At 32.8% G+C, this 17,217-nt stretch overlaps 1 protein-coding gene across 2 annotated transcripts in view; it reads left to right on the top strand.

Moving 5' to 3' along the window:
• The window catches only part of GULP1 (GULP PTB domain containing engulfment adaptor 1), a 450,623-nt gene that overhangs the window by 25,300 nt on the left and 408,106 nt on the right, over positions 1–17,217 (top strand). Inside the window, exon 2 of one of the 2 annotated variants that reach the window (XM_074302901.1) lies at positions 2,985–3,143. The exons of the other annotated variant lie outside the window; for it this stretch is intronic. The gene's annotated coding sequence lies outside the window, so the exon portion shown is untranslated. The remainder of the gene's footprint in view (positions 1–2,984; positions 3,144–17,217) is intronic. 2 annotated transcript variants of the gene reach the window in all.

Raw genomic sequence — 17,217 nt, 5'->3', positions numbered from 1 at the left:
CATAGTTCTCTTTCTGGATGCAGATGGCGTTTTCTATCCAAAGTTTATTAGGATTGCCTTGGATCACTGAGCCACTGAGAAGAACCACGTCTTTCATAGTTGATCATTGCAAAATCTTGCTGTTACTGTGTACAATATATTCCTGGTTTTGTTTGTTTTGCTGAGGTATTTAAACCCATATATTCCTAACTATAATTCCTGTGCATTATCCACTATGCCTCAGTACCTCTGCTTCTAGAAGTTATTTGAAACTGTAAACTTTATAAAGGTAAAGAACATGACCTCTTTCAATCTTATAAAAATCTTGGAATGGTGGTCTGGATTTCTTTAAATGTCAGAGAAGTTTGTTGTACAAAGTATTACAATATGGAGCATAAAGAGGCAAAAATTAAACAACTGTGGCTTCTCAAGAAGCTTATATTCTACTGGTACCGAAATAAAGTAGAGGACATGAGGTATGATGTATATGAATGCACAGAGACAGGAATCAGAATGTTATGTTTAGGAATACTACTAATATGGTTTGATCAGAACCAAAAAGAATGATACAAAACAAAGGTAAAAAAATAATAGATTTGTACCAGATTGCATAGGTTCTAAATAACAATATTTTTTTGCATTGGAGGAGAGCATTTTTAAAATGTTAGAGTGATATCTTTTCCTTTTATGTCATTGTCATTTCATACCTTCCTCTCCAGTACTCCAGATTATATCCTTCCTTGGAAAAAGAAAAAGCAATTTAAAAATTATCTGATACAATGACTGTGTCTGACCATCATTTGCACATCTAGTAGTCAGCAAGGTTAAGTGACAATTCTATTTTCTCTATGTCTCTTACATCTTTCTCTTTCTTGTATTAAAAACAATAATAGATTCATTTTGATTTTATATTGTTTAGATTTCTCCCTCTAACCTGTTTCCTCCTCTCAGAAATTTGATAACAAAGCATTTTCTGATGAAAATCAGAAAAACATTTCACCTATCAAAAAAAATCTGATTTTATATGTGATTCCACATTCATTCAGTCCCCGCCTCTGCAAAGAAGTTAAAATATTCTCATCCCTTATTTGGGGCCAAGCTTATTCTTTATAAATCCTACTATACTGATTGTCTATATAGTGTTCCTGGATCCATTTACTTCTACTTACTTTGCATCAGTTGATGCAAGCCTTTCCATGCTTCTCCATTCATCACATTGGTCATTTCCATAGCACATAATATATGAAAGCAAAAATTACACCATTGTTTTAGTCTGTATTTTTTATTAGTTATTTGGAGAATGCATTCACATGGTTTTTAAGTTTGTAATTCTTCTTTGGATAATTATTTGTTAATGTCCTTAGCTTTTGGTACTATATTACTGTTAATTGCCTATATGTAATGGATACTAAACACTTTCATATAAGTCTAATCTACACTTTGCTTTTTATCCTATATATGATAATTTTGTTTGAGAAGACTGACAAATTTCCCCATTTGGGGCAAGGACAATAAGATGCCTGGGCAGCACTCATCATTCTGTCACTTTCCTCTTCATTCCTCCTTTTTTTCATTATTTACCTTGATTTTCTTGATTTTTTGTTTCACCAAATGAATTTTGTTCCTATCTTATCTAGCTCTGTATTCCATTGTTAGTTTGACATAGCACTTTATCTCTAACAACTTTGGTAGAGTTGTCACTTATTAAATTGACTTATCCAAGAGAATTGAATATCCTTCCTGCTCCTTCTTTTTCTTTCTATTCCCTTCTCATGATCACCACACATTATCTCTTAATTGAATTACTGCAGTAGACTCCAGTATCTGTTGCCTCAATGCTGTTGATAACATTTTCAGGCTAATCTTTCAAACGTACAGCTCTAATTTTACCAAAGCTTCCTACTCTTTTAGTTTCAACTCCTCACATTGAAAAAACTTTTAGAGGTTCTCAATTGTCTACAAAATAAAGTTTAAACTCAATGAAAATCTTTCACCATTTTATCTCTACTACTATTTTTAATATGACCTATGTTCTAGCCATGCCCAATTCCTAAAATTTGATGTTACTTTTAAAGATGTGATTCTATAATTATTGTTCTATAAGAAAAGATCAACAGGATGATTTCAGACTGGAAAGACTAGCATTAACTGATGATAAATGAAGTAAGAAGAACCAAGAGAACATTGTACACAGCAACCAAAAAATTATGTGATGATCAACTTTGATGGATGTGGTTCTTTTCACCAATGAGGTGACTGGGATCAATTACAATAGACTTATGATGGAGAGCCATCTGCCTATGGGGACTAAATGTAAATCCCGATATAGTATTTTCACCTTTTTGTTACTGTTTGCTTGATTTTTTTCCTCATTTTTTTTCCTTTTTGATCTAATTTTTCTTGTGGAACATGATAAATGTGAAAATATGTAGAACTGCACATGTTTAATATATATTGGATTTTTTGCTGACTATGGAGGGACTAAGGGAAGGGAAAGAGAAAAATTTAGAACACAAGGTATTGCAAGGATGAATGTTAAAAAACCCTTTGCATGTATTTTGAATATAAAAAGCTGTTATTGTTAAATAAATAAATGTGATTCACATTGATGATTTTGCTAGCTGTTTCAATCATGTTTTCTTGGCAAAGTACTGGAGTGTAAGTAACTTGCTCAGGATCACACACCTAGTACATGTCTGAGGCCAGATTTGAACTCAGTTAGATGAGTCTTCCTGATTTCTAATCCTGTCACTCTATCTATTATGTTACCTAGCTGCCCTCAAATTTAATTTATACTTTTCCATGTTCGTGATTTTTCCTCCACAACACTTCTTCTGCCTGAAATACCATTTCCCACTTTTAAAAGCCTATCTTTCAAATTTCAGGTCAAATACCCTCACTTTCTCATTTTCATATCCTTCCAGTCAGAATCAATTTCTTCTGTTTTTGTACTCTCACAGCACTTGATTTACTTCTTATATTATACTTTTTCTATTTCTATGTAGTATTATAGATGATCACCTTTCCTGGAGAGTAGACTTCTTATGGGCAGAGATCTCTTCATCCTCCATCATTATGTTACTACACAATGACCTGTATATAACAGGATCTGCATAATGTTTATGGAATTGAATTAGTCAACAGAACTTTTGCTTAGCTTCCAGGTATGAGAAACCTTTTTTTTCTGCCAAGGGACATTTGAATATTTATAAATTCATTAAAGGCCATACAAAATTATCAATCCATAGCACTCAAGCAGTGGAAGGTTGTTGCACCTAGCTTTCAGTTCATCATTGCCTGCAGTTGTCTTAGCAAATTATTTCACCAGCCATAATTATATGGCCAGTCAGCAGGACATTCCCCACTCTTGGCTAAGCAATGGAAGGCAATAAGAATTATATAACATCTACTTCATGCAGGCATATCCTCCATAATATCCCTGAGAAGTGATCATCCAAATTTGAACACAAATGTATGGTGTATAAAATATTTAGCTTAAAAGATTCTCTTTTTAATAATGTTAAAGTAAAATTATATCTGAAAATAAAAGTCAGAGCTGCATTCCAAACATAGCTTCTCTGGTAAAAGAACTACTTCAAATGGTATTGTGAGAATTAAATGAGATAACATATGTAAAACACTGTAAACCTTAAAGAGCTATATAAATGCTAGCTATTTTATTAGCTATTATTATACAATAATGTGCATTCCATTATTATCCATTATACAATAATGTGTATTCCAAGCTAATTTGGCAATGTTTATCTTGGAGAAAAGGAAACTTAGGGGGAACACAAATGCTATCTTTAATTATGTGAAAGGCTTTCTTTTTGGAAGACCAATTAGGCATGTTCTCTTTAGCCCCAGAGAACAGAACCAGATGGAAGATACAAAGAGAAAAATTTCAGCTTGCTGCAAGGGAATAACTCCTTAAAATTTAGAGTGGCCTAAAAGCAGAATGGATTGTCTTATAAGGCTATAAGTTTCCTCTTAAGCAAGACTGGATGATCACTTGTCAGGGAGGATATTATTGTTCAAGGACTGATTGTATTAGTTGTCCTCTGGGATTTTGCTCCATGCAGAGATTCTGTGATTGTTGATTAGTTGTTTTTTTTTTTTAAAGAGTTAAACTTATATCAAATCATTTGCTGTCTTAGAGTGGGAAGAGGAATAGAGGAAGGGGGAAAATTTGAAACTCAAAATCTTATAAAAATGAATGTTTGAAAACTACATGTACTTGGAAAAAATACCATTAAGTTTTATATATATATATATATATATATATATATATATATATATATATATATATATATATATATATATATATACATATATATATATATTAGATAATTAGATATTAGATATATTAGCTAATCTAATATATTAGATATAGATATAATTAGATAATGTGTGGGGGGAGAAATGAATAAAATACTAATTAAGAATCAAAGTAGTTTATAATTGATTTCACATGCATAAAGGATAAAGTGTGAAAATGTTCTATTTTAGATGAGAATTCTTTAAGACTTTTTTTGCACAAAAGTTAAAGTACTGAAAGTGAAAGAACTAATGTGTGCCAGGTACTTGATAAGGGAAGACATACAAAAAAAAAAAAAAAAAAAGAGGCAATGATAGTCCTTACTTTCAAGGAGATAATCTAATGGAAGCAGCAACAACAAGCAAACAGATATGAACAAGCTTTGTACAAAATAATTAATAGAGGGATGATACTAGAATTAAAAGGGATTGAGAAAGGTTTCCTGTGTGGGATTTTAATCCGGATTTGAAGAAAAACAGGAAAGCCAGGAGGCAGAAATGAGGAGAGAAAGCACTACTGACATAAAGGAAGCTAAAGAAAATATCCAGAGTTGAGGGATGAGTTGTCTTGTTCATGATAGAACAAGGAAGCCAAATCACTAGATCACAGAATGTGGGAGGGAGCATAAAATGTTAAGACTCAAAAAAGAGAATATAAAGAACCCTCTGCTTTGAGTTCAAATCCAGCCCCAGACACTTCCTAATTATATGAGCCTGGGCAAAGCAACACATTTTTCTCAGTTTCCTCAACTGTAAAATGTGGAAAATAGCACCTGTCTTACAAGATTGTTGTGAGGATCAGATGAGATATTTGTAAAGTGTGTAAGCACAATACCAAGCACATAGATACTTAATAAATGCTAAATGCTTCTCCCCTTTCTTTTCCTCTTGTGCAAAAGGGATTACGTTGGAAGACAACTGAAGAAATGTATTTCTTATTTAAAATCAATAGTCTCAGTTTCTGGGGCTTTAAATTCTCCAAATTATTTATTTGGTCCTCACAATCCTGTGAAATAGGCATTATTTGCTATAGCCATTTTATATAGCCATGGGATTAGCATAAACTTACAGGTTTTAAACCATGAGTGGAAATGGACTTAAATATGTTGGCATTTCTGAAGAGAGGTTCTTCAATTCCCTATTGTGAGTAGCATTTCTTTTATGGCATTTTCTCTTTGGGCCACAGTGATCTAAGGTTTTTCTTTGGACATTAAGACCTTCCGTTTAAATAGAGTGTAATAGGTTCAATTTGGCTGGTAAAAGACTCTTTCTTTGAAAGGTCAAAGTAAAATTCCCACACTGTTCAGGGGAAAGGAAGAACAGCAATTTATTCACAAGGGCCCTAATTGTTTGGCTGTAGGCCCCATGCACAACAGCTACCTTACTCCTTTTATATCTCTTCTATCCTCCAAGGTCATTGAAATCATTACATTGGACTTCAAAGCCAGAGACTCCTGACAACTGAGTTCCTCAGATACCAGAAAATAATTTTGCACTAACCTTGAAAATGGGTTCCTTATGTTTATTTATTTTATTTCTAGAAAATGGATTTTGATATTTTGTTGGAATCCTTTGTTTTGGAAACCATTTTTCCTTGCTTCTCGGTTTTAATGCAATCCTATAGTTACAAACTTTGCATGTTGTCCATTTGAATTATTTGTTTATGGTCCTGGTATGTTTTTCTTTACTGTACTCTATATTTTTCCCCATGTGTACTCTTCAAAAGATAAATAGGATGACTGTCATGAATAGATAACGCTTGGATAAGGCTTGTTATTTGTTTTAAGACTTCAGTAATACAAAGGAAAAAAATGAAAGCACTTAAAAATATTGCCAAGTTCTTGTGATTCATTATATCAAATCTGCTGAGAAAAAAAAAAACAGTAAGCTGAACAATAAAATAACTAGCAAATAGTTATCTCTCTTGAAGGGGTGGAGTGTGTGTTTGTGTGTGTGTGTGTGTGTGTGTGTGTGTTTATAGTGTCTGAGGATAGTCTTTGAAATACTCTTGAGCTATGCAGTTCTTTGTCTCTATATTTTTTTAAATCTAATGATTGGGCACCAAGACTATTGACTTTGGATTTTAACATTCTATTGAATCAATTGGTGTTTCCTGTTTCCTCGCAAATACCCTGCATTAAAATAGCTTAAAGTTTAGGGATACTCTTCTGTCTCTCTGCATTGATTTAAACAGTGCAAACTCCAGGGACTCTCTTTCTTGGAAAGTATGACATCTTGGTAGGTAAAGCTGGCCTTCGGCATAACTGTCAAGTACAAGAAGTTTGTCTTTTTATGCTTCTAATCTCTCCTTTCTGTGAACTTTAATTTTCATTTATCTCTGCCTTATTCCAGAAATTGATTTTCACTGTCAATGCCTTCCTGCCCTCTTGTTGATGCCCAGTATGTTTCTATTAGGTTAGTGTTTTAAGGTTTGCAAAGCACTTATCATTAGATCTTCATAACAACCTTAGGTGCAATTATTATCCCCATTTTACAAATGAGGAGACTACAGTACAGAGGGGTAAAGTGGCTTAACTAAAGTCACACAGTGAGTATCTGAAGTCATATTTGAATTCAGATCTTTTAGACTGCAGGTCTAGAGCTCTATTCACTCTGCAAGCTAAATTCTTACTATAAAAAAAACACAAATAAAAACACAATAAGTGAATGAAAACAAAAAATTTCTAATACTCTGAAGTTCTAAGAGACAGAGAGCCAGTGAAAGAGTTGTTTTGCATGAGAATAGAAATGTGGGCCTTTCTTTTTATTTCTGAATCCATACCACAGAAACATAGCCACACCTGTAAGGTCTACATAATTCACAAAAACCTTACAGGCAACTCTTAAAAAAAAAAAATGAGTTCACAGATCATATAACCAAGATTAAGAGTTAAAAGGGGCCTTAGAGGTTGTCCAATCTACCTTTTAAAATTTTACAGATGAAGAAAATGAGGATCGTAGAAATTAAATAACTTGCTCAGCTAGTAAGTATAAGAGATAGGGCTTGAACACAGATTTTCTCAAAGTGAAGTTAAAAAATTGGAGCTAAGTGAAAGAATGAGTACTAGAATAGTGAGTAAATTTGATGTGCATTACCTTAATGTGTTGCTCATTAGTAATGAACTCTAAATTTGTGCCCATTTTTCCAAAAAATGCTATTTGTATTAATGAAAAAATATAATCTTTCTTATGGGGAGCAAGCTTTTGTAGCTATTTTTACTATACCATCTCAGTAAATGTCTATGCTGAGAGCTAATAGTATCTCTACTGTTGATTTTTAATATGAAGCAGGGTACTTCTTTTTTTTTTTTTTGACTTTAATAGTTTTTATTTACCAGATATGCATGGGTAATTTTACAACATTGACAATTGCCAAGCCTTTTGTTCTAATTTTTCCCTCCTTCCCCCCCAAGATGGCAGGTTGACCAATACATGTTACATATGTTAAAGTATAAATTAAATACAACATATGTATACATGTCCAAACAGTTGTTTTGTTGTACAAAAAGAATCGGATTATGAAATAATGTACAATTAGCCCACAGGGTATTTCTTGAACTTATGGGTAGCAATCATTCTCCGGGAAAACTCCCAATTATGAATAGAAATTGGGGAAGTGTTACAGAAGTGTGTTGTATGTAATATGGTAAGGGTAAAGTAAAACAGTGTAATAGGTGGAGGTGGCTGCCTACCATCAATTCTAAGAGTTGATATAGGTATCCAGAATTAAGAAAGGAGTAGAATCAAGGGGTGGTACAATGTGATATGTAGATCCATGTCTGGCACTTCGATGATGGAGGAGAACAGTACCTGAGATGGACTCCTCCAGTATAGTTTAGGAGTGTTTTTTTCTCTAATTGACCCAGTCTTCCACTTACAAATTCTGATACCTATTGTAATTTCATTACCACAGAGCTATTGTGAACAAGCTCTTATATGTTAATTGCAGACATGCATGGCATGGGGTAGTATAAGAATGTCAGGATTTTAGTCTGTTATTTTCTGCTCATAGTACTTAATGTGTCTTCAAGCAATAAGGCATCAAGCTATTCAAATCCAGTCTCAATATATATATATATATATATATATATATATATATATATATATATATATATATATATATATATATATATATATATATATATATATATATATATATAAAAAGACAACTACATTTGCTCAGTCCTTGTAAATTCAACTATTTATTTGTGTATAATTTGACTCTAGAATGAAGGTAAAAATCAATTGCAATTAAAATATTTTTAAAAGATTAAAGATGGGGAAATATCATTGCATATAGTTGCAATAGTTTTCACATCGATTTCTTTAAATGAGAAGTCAACTGGGAAAGTGGAAAATAGATAAAAGGAAAAACATTGACTGTGAGTTGCATTAGAAGAGGAAATACCCACAAGCCATGAAATGAGAAAGCTAATTAAGATACAAAAGGATCTCTGAGAGTATATGGTTAACTTTATCTTCTTTCTGTTCCAAGACCAATTACATTTGGTCATTTGATGAAGTCAGTGAAAATTGTCAGCAAAAACAAAAAATCTAGAACTATCACTCAAATGTGAAAACAGGTCTAGTCTACCTACATCTGAGCTAAAATGAACCTGGACATCTATCTAGTAATGAAATCCTGCTCTTTATTAGACCTTAAATCATTTGGTTCAAATCATTAATCTTCTAAAAAAATCATTCTTAAGAAAAAAATTTCAAATTTAGTATTCAGATAGATTTATCATGTAGTGTAATCATATCTTATAACAAAATATTGAATGGAAGGGAATACTCTGAGGAAAATGGATATTTCTTTGAAAGACATTTTAAGGGAAATAAAGGCAGAGTTCTTTCACAATTTTGAAGGAAAGGATTCTGTATTTAATTTAATTTTAGTCATCTTCTGTGAGAGGATTCTTTGGCTGACAGGCATCCTATGTGTAGGCAGAGTACAAATTTTATTCAAACTCTACATTATTCTAAAATACTCTGGTAGCTCTTTTTAATTTTATCACGACTATTAAGATGATCTTACTATATTTAAATAAATATTTTTTAAATCAATTGAAATAAAATTTTTGAAAATAGTGTAAATATGTGTGCCCACTAGAAGAAAAATTAACACAAAACTCCAAAATTTCTTAAATAAATCTGGAAGTGACTATTCATATAAAAATGGCATAGCCTAGATTGATGATGAAAATGATAATAGCTTACATTTGTGGAGCAGCTTAAGGTTTTTAAAATATATATATTATGGATAATTAATACACATTGTATTTGAATTATAATTATCCATTTTTCAAAAGTGAGCTCTAGAATGATTAAATTATCTTCCCATACACAGCAAGTATCAAAAGTAGGATCTGAATCCCAGCTACTAAAATCAGAGTTCTACAGTAGCAAATATTATTAGTGTATTTTAAATGGGATTTAATTTAGAAAATTAGATTTATTCATGTCACACTCCATTTAAGGCTCCTTCCCTAACTTCTATTTATTCTGATGAACAAAGTATTTAATGAAAAAGTATTGCAAAAACAGTAATTACAAAGAGTCTCCTCAAACTTGTATTCTCCTGTTGAAAAAAAAAAGTGGCTGGAAAATGTAGGCTCAGTCTTAAAATACAAAGATCCGGGTTGATCAAAGGTAGGGTACAGGTGACCATGTGAGCTCAAAAAATCCATCAGAGGTACCACAAGCAACCAGTCAGTAACAGAGGGCACAGGAAAAGGTAGATTTCTGGTCACCTGGATATGGTCACCTGAACCCTACCTTCTTAAAGTACTCATACACTTAAAATCAGGAACTATTAAACACTATAGAGACAGAGAAAACATGTACTCAAAGACCCATATGAGTAGATGAGAGATAGGGATACTGGCCTTCCCACCAACCTGGTAGCTTACACCAGTTTTTGGTTCCCTTAATGACAGGACCTAAGCAGGTTGTTCCTCTGTCTTTGAACTCTGTGTGAGTTCAGCACTTCCTAACTCATGGGCTCTTCTTGTTTCCAAATTAAAAGAATTTTTATTTCTCATGCTCTGATCTGTCTCTCCAAAAGTCTAGGTGTTAAATTGGAAGTAAACAAGGAAAATATTTTCATATCTGCTAGGATGGACAGATCCAAACATGCAAAGGACTGGATCCTCAGTGACCACCCTCCTTACAAAAATGTATCCGCTATCTTACTAGTAACTCATACTTATTTAATACTTTAAAGTTTGTAAAGTATATATAGGGCCTGTGTAAGCTGATGATCCTCTCTCCTTCGTGGTTTAGGGATGCCCCTGAGGAGATGGGCATGATTCTCTAATACAAAGGGTGGCAAACTAAGCCAAAGGATCAAATACAATATGAATAAAGGAATTAAGAATATCGTTTTATTTTTTAACATCTAAAAAAATAAAATTTTATTTAAATATATAAAAATGATTCTTAGTGCAGCTGACATACAAACAATGTGGGAAATTGGGGCAGTATTTGATTCCTGGATTTGTTTGTCCCCATTCTAATGCCATCAGCTCAAGCAACTGCTGCTGTGCTTCCTATCCTCAGTCCCTATTATCAATTGAGAATCAATTCAGTAAGCCAGTGGCTATCAAAACCATTAAATACAACTACAGAAAAATATTAAAGACATTTAAAATAAAAAATTATGTTCTAAGTTCGAAAAACTAAGCATATGCATAATTCAAAAAAAATCCTCAGCAAACAACAAAGTATAGTACAGAACATAAATTATTACTTTACTGTAACATAGTTTTAATGTTAACCATAATAAACATGAATTAAATATTTAGTTCTTGATAATTATATTTGCATAATGAGAATTTAGAAAACCTTTGAGTGGTGGAAAAGGAAGATGGGAGTGATTTGGATAATCTAGTTCACTTTTAAAGATGAAGAAAGAAAAAGATTCTCCAAAAAAGTTTGCACTAATGCTTTCATCTCCATAAATTTCCCAGTAACAGGCAATTGATTTGAAATTCACACTCTGGCCCAAGCTCTGCTCAAACTTGGGAGATCAATAAATATTTGTTGGTGATGATAGGTTTTTTTGCCATAAAACATTTTTTTAAAAGAAAGAGCTCATACTTTTTTTTCTCTCTTTTATACTTACTTATCATGTACTTTTATTTAAAGCTTCAGGTGCCTTTACCTAACAGAATAATTTAGGCCAAATTAGGGATCTATCAAGGAAATAGATAAATAGATAGATACATAGATAGTTATGAATTTTAAAATCACCCTTTCTCACCTTTGTAAGTTGATTATGGGGAACACAAACTTTCACAGTTTCACAGTTAATTTAAAAAGCCATTAAATCAATTATTGGGTCATTAGCAAGAGCTCCTCCATCACTCACAGAATAGCTAAGAAGACAGTATCAGTTAAGAGAACTGAGAAACCTATAATTTCAATATGAAAGTTTAGCTTTGAAAGTCATCTCTCTTAAAATTATGCACGTGGCTAAAGATTTCCAATTTTAAAAAGTTATCATTATAACCTTTCAGTCATATTCACTTGTTGTAAACATGGGAGTGAAGGAGTTTGAAGAGGGAGAGAACTCTGACTAAAATAGATAATATTCTTTTCTTTTAGATTATACTTATTTTTGTAAGTTTTCTGAAGTAAATCCAAAGAGGTATCAACTTAACTTGCAGATTTGCCCTATGATCAAATTTATAATAGAATTTTATAACTTAAAAATATAAATAGATTAATTTTACTCTTTCTGGAAATATCTGTTGAAACTTATAGACCTCTACATATTTCTTGCTATTTCCCTCTTTTATTCTATTGCTATGGTCTTGATTAAATGCTAGCTTTTTTTTTTTTTTGTTAGAAAACAGAATTAGGCTTGCAAATGATGTTAACTTTTCTGATCCATACTTAGGATTAGTATTAAGAATTGTCTTATTATTACCCCCCTGATCTTGTGTCCTGCTCCATTGGCTTCCCAGGATTACCTGCTGAACTGGCAACCAATATCTGGCCAGGAATCCTGACTCCAAAATTGCAGTGGCTTGAGTTTCCAGATCTAAAGACTAGGGCTCTTGAACCTAGAATCGAAAAGGACAAATGAATTAATCCCCAACCCCAAGCCCTTTTCTTGGGACCACCGTTCATAAGTATGCATAAAGGTCTTCCTATCCAACTTAATGCATGATGACCAAGAGAAACCTTCATATCTTGGCACTTCACTGGAGAAACATAACAAGGCACCCCTAATCTAATAAGTTTTTAAAGACACTGACCATTCCACTTCAATCAATAAAAATAAAAATTTCCACTTCAATCAATCAATCAAATTTAAAAAAGTAAAAATCCACTATTATAAGCATATAGTAGCAGAACATGAAATGTCTGCCTCATAAGTGCCTTTATCTTGGGTGATCTAGGGATACATCAAAGTCAGGTTGTATGCTGATGCTATCAATCAATCAACCAATAAGCATTTATTAAGCATTTCTTGTGTTTCAAGCATTGTTTTAGGTGCTGGGGATAGAAATACAAAAACAAATGTCTTCATTTTATAAATGATTGCTCCCTTTCCATTAATTCAGGAAAGTCATCTTCCACTAGCACTAGCATTCCTGGAATGCTCTACCTCCTCACCTCTACCTCTGTTTTGCTGGCAGCTTTCTTTAAGATGCAGCCCAAAGTCCTTCTATCAAAGACTTTTTCTATTTTCCCACAACTGCTAGAACCTTCCTCTTTAAAACTACTTTATATCTACTTTGATATTTTGCATGCACCCAATTTTTTACTTGTCTCCATTAAAATCTGGACTCCTTAAAGGTAGTGGCTGCTTTTTAACTTTTTGCTATCACTAATGCTTTACTGGCACAGTAAAAGTGTTTAATGAATGTTTGTTGAGGGACTATTTCAGATAACAGAAAAAATATTTTTTCCAAATCAAGCATAACTAAATCTGGATAAAATATAAACATTCTCTACACAGTTCTCTACTGTTCACAGCCTCAAGTGTAATAACAGCACTAAAGTCTTCCTCAGATGTCTTAGCAGGAGTCACCCTGGGATCTCAAAGGCTATCCCTATGGAACACAAGCTTACTATCTAAATCAAGTAGAAAAACATGGCCACAAAATTAACTTTTAAATCATTAAAATATTAATTTATTTAATTATATGAGCTCTTTCAAAATCAATAATAACCTGTATATTACTGGCATACTTTAAGATGCTTTAAGATATATAAAGTATTCTACTCAAAACAATCCAGTGAAGTATTACAGAATCAAAGAGTTTGAACAAATAGCAGGGGCCATTTAATTTAAAATATAGATATTGATATTATTCCCATTTTCCAAATAATAGAACAGGATCAGATTGTTCTGTCCATAGCCATTTAATAGATATGTGAATTTTCACTTAAACCTAGTTCTTCTTTCCTTTTCCATGTGTTGAAAATTTAATTTCACCATTTTCAGGAGACAAGAGTCAATGTTTACTTCTTCCCAGTGAAACAAAGGGATGGCTCAATAAATAGGCAATGTAATAAATAATAGAAATAGAAAACAACAACAAAAATGAAAAAAGCAGTGGGAAGATGCAAAAAATGGTACCTCTCTATAGAAGTTATATTTCTTTTCAGGATCAAAGTATTTTGTGGCAATAGAAAAGGAGGGAAAGAAAGGGGATAATTCTACATGGCAGAGCAGGTAAAGATAGATTGGGTAATTAACTTATTGGCTCCAGTTATCTCCTAGCATCAGCATAATTTTAGCAAGTTTCCCTAAGTTTATATTTTTTAATTTGGATAATTTTCTCTTCAGCATCTAAAAAAGTTTGCAGATAAAAATTATACTCATTTTCATTTTCAGGATAATGTAGTTGAATGGATTACTTACACAGCTTATAGATATATTAGAATTCCTTACCTCACAGTTTTTCAAAAAGGCTTTTTTGCATAATTTAATTATTTTTCTTCTGTTTCCTTGGATTGGAGCTGAAAGGAAAATTCACTGAGTTTTTAATATCTTGATTTCATAGTTTTAGGGCTTTTCAGATTTAGGATCCCTCCAAGTACATAGTACATATGTAGAGTTCCTAATATAATGGTTCATTTTTTTGCTTTGATTATCAACCTTTCCTGATAATTTCCCATCACTGCTCATTCATTTATTTGTTTATATGTTCATTTATTAATTCATCAATTAATTTACTTATCTATTGGGCCAAGTCTTTGATTTCATTGTTTTAGAGAACTATTTCTACCAAAGCAGATCGACATCTGTTTTTAAAAGGGATTCCTGGAGTACTGCAGGTTAAATGTTGTTCTTGAAGGTTCACCTAACTATTTGTGTCACAAACACAACTCAGGTCCCTCTGACTCCATTGCCATCTGTGCTCTTATCCTATGCTACCTCTTTTAACACTGACTTAAATTACCTTTCTGGTATATACTTTATGCTGTATTAGAGCATCAGTATTTAGAACATTGCTTATCTTTCTGACTTTAAGGCATATGCTATGTCAAAAATAATAGTGACATGTTCAGCCTAAGTCTTCCATTGTGGGCATCAGGGAAGCAAGGTGTTACATTATATAGTGTTCTGTGCCTGGAGTCAGGAAAACCTGAGATCAGATTTAGCGTGAGACATTTACTAGCTGGGTGACTTTCAGCAAATCACCAACCTTTGTCCACCTCCGTTTCCTCACCTGTGAGGATCAAATGAGACACTAAAGTGCTTAGTATAGTATTTTGTATATAATAAGCACTATATAAATTTTAGCTATTATTTTGTAAAAGCTTCATGATTTGGTTATGAGAAACATCATCCGAACAAATGTAAACATGTGTCGACTTATTAAGCAGTCTCTTATTGCTGTCTTAGGTACATTGTCAAATAATTATTATACAAACTTGTACTATATGTGCAAAATATATGTAATACTAAATATAGTCTAGATATTGTAGTATAATAGTACTTGACTATTGTTTCTTATTATTTATACTTACAAAATAGTTGATTTGCTGAAAGTCACCCAGCTAGTAAGTGTCCCAGGCCAAATCTGAGCTCAGATTTTCCTGGCTCCAGGCACAGTACACTATAGGACTATGGAAAATTAGCCTGGAGAAGAGAAGATAGAAGAACATGATAGATATCTTTAAGTACAATGGGTTTTCATGTGAAAGAATGATTATCTTCTTATAGCTAAATAGTTATCATATGAAATTGTTGTGGGTATTCATGTCACATAATGGTAGATTTGGAATCAAAAAAAGGAAAAACTACTAAATGGAGGTATCTCTAAGTGGAATGGGCTAAATATTCACTAGAGGGAAATCTTCAGAGATGTTGATTGACCACTGATTGACGGAATGAGAAAATACATGTACACAGCTTTACAAATCTTATGGCCTGATGTAAATGTTAGCTTTTATTGAGGATATTGGAGAGTTGATAACTAATTAAGTTTTATGTGACATCTGAGATGCCTGCCAATTCTGAATTTCCATTATGACATGTTCTCTTAGGCTTCTTTTGTCGCTTATGTTCTCACTGCAGGATAATAATAAAAAAAAAAAGTACATGAAGAAGGAGAATAGTTAACACATTAGTGAGCAGTAGCAAGAGATCTGCTCTTCTAATATCTGCTAAATGCCCAAACCTACTAGCTCCTGTGAGTGACCAGATTTTCCTTTCTTTTATCTAGTGTAAAAAGAAAGAAAAAATTAGCTATTTCTTTATTATTTAGATTGAAAAATCAACTTAGTAATTCCATATGAAAAAAAGAGCTATTCTTTTTTGCTAGTTACGTGAACTTAGGAATGTTATATCCTTTTTCATTTTCCAGTTGTATTTGTACATAGACAGTGATCTCTAAAGGCCCTCCATTTCTACAACCCCCAAATATTAGAAATCATGTATCTCTCACAGAACTTGTCCTCACATCTTGTAAGGCATTCAATAAATATTTGGTTATGTAGCCCTGGGCCCAAAATCTCTCCGCATGAATCTTACTAGTTCCCAAGTTCAAGATGTTTTTAATGATTAACTTTTCTAACTTTGCCTGAGACTCTACCAACGCAACATCTGTGTCAGACTATACAAACAACATGTGGAAAAAAATATTTAATTAAGGCTTACTAGAAAGGTAAAGAAAGGCAAGCAAATCAATTGTGAATTTTATCTTTGCTTCTTTACTCCCGCAAAAAAAATGGCTGTTGTCTCTTGTGTCTTCAGAAGAATGAATAACCAAATCCCTTTTCAAGAGAATGTGAAGGATACAATTCAAATTCACAGTAACCATAATGAATATTAAGGTTTGACATTGCTTGGTTCTGAAGTTTCTTATCTATTAGTCTCAGAACCCAGGCAGGTATCATGCCGATGTGTCAGAGCCAGCTTACAAATATTGACATCTCTTTTGGAAGGGTCTGTAATAATTATCCTATAGGTGGGCCATGCAGTAACAAAGCATGGTAACTGTAGTTTCCATAGCTCACTGTCCTGTAATTAGCTTCTCCTGTTTGTTAGCACCCCTGGCTTTTGAGTTACTCAGCTCTTCTCTCTATTGGGCTTCCTTTCTCCAAGTTTATATCATTTATTCTTTCTACTCAGTTCCTCTATCTGCTTTAAATAAGTACATCTTCTTTTCAGTTCACCTCGACAAATGCAATCCTGGATTTAGAAAAAGGCGTTGTTAGTACCTTGTGTTTCAGAGTTTTCCCTAATGAAAAGAGGTTCTATTTCTGTCAAAACTGTGGGATAAGTGAAATAGCATTAGGGGTCCTTAAGTAACAGGGATAAAGTACACCCATATTGCAGCTGAATGAACAAATTCTTGCCTATAAACAGCAGAGTATGAATGACAAGTCTCTGATAGGCTGATTACTATATATTATAGTTCTAGTGTTTTACATTGGAATATAAGAGTTGGAGTT

The sequence above is a fragment of the Sminthopsis crassicaudata genome, chromosome 3, assembly GCF_048593235.1.
Source record: "Sminthopsis crassicaudata isolate SCR6 chromosome 3, ASM4859323v1, whole genome shotgun sequence".
NCBI classification, from domain to species: Eukaryota; Metazoa; Chordata; class Mammalia; order Dasyuromorphia; family Dasyuridae; genus Sminthopsis; species Sminthopsis crassicaudata.
Note: the sequence above shows the minus strand (reverse complement) of the source record. Positions and strands in the feature narration are given on the sequence as shown.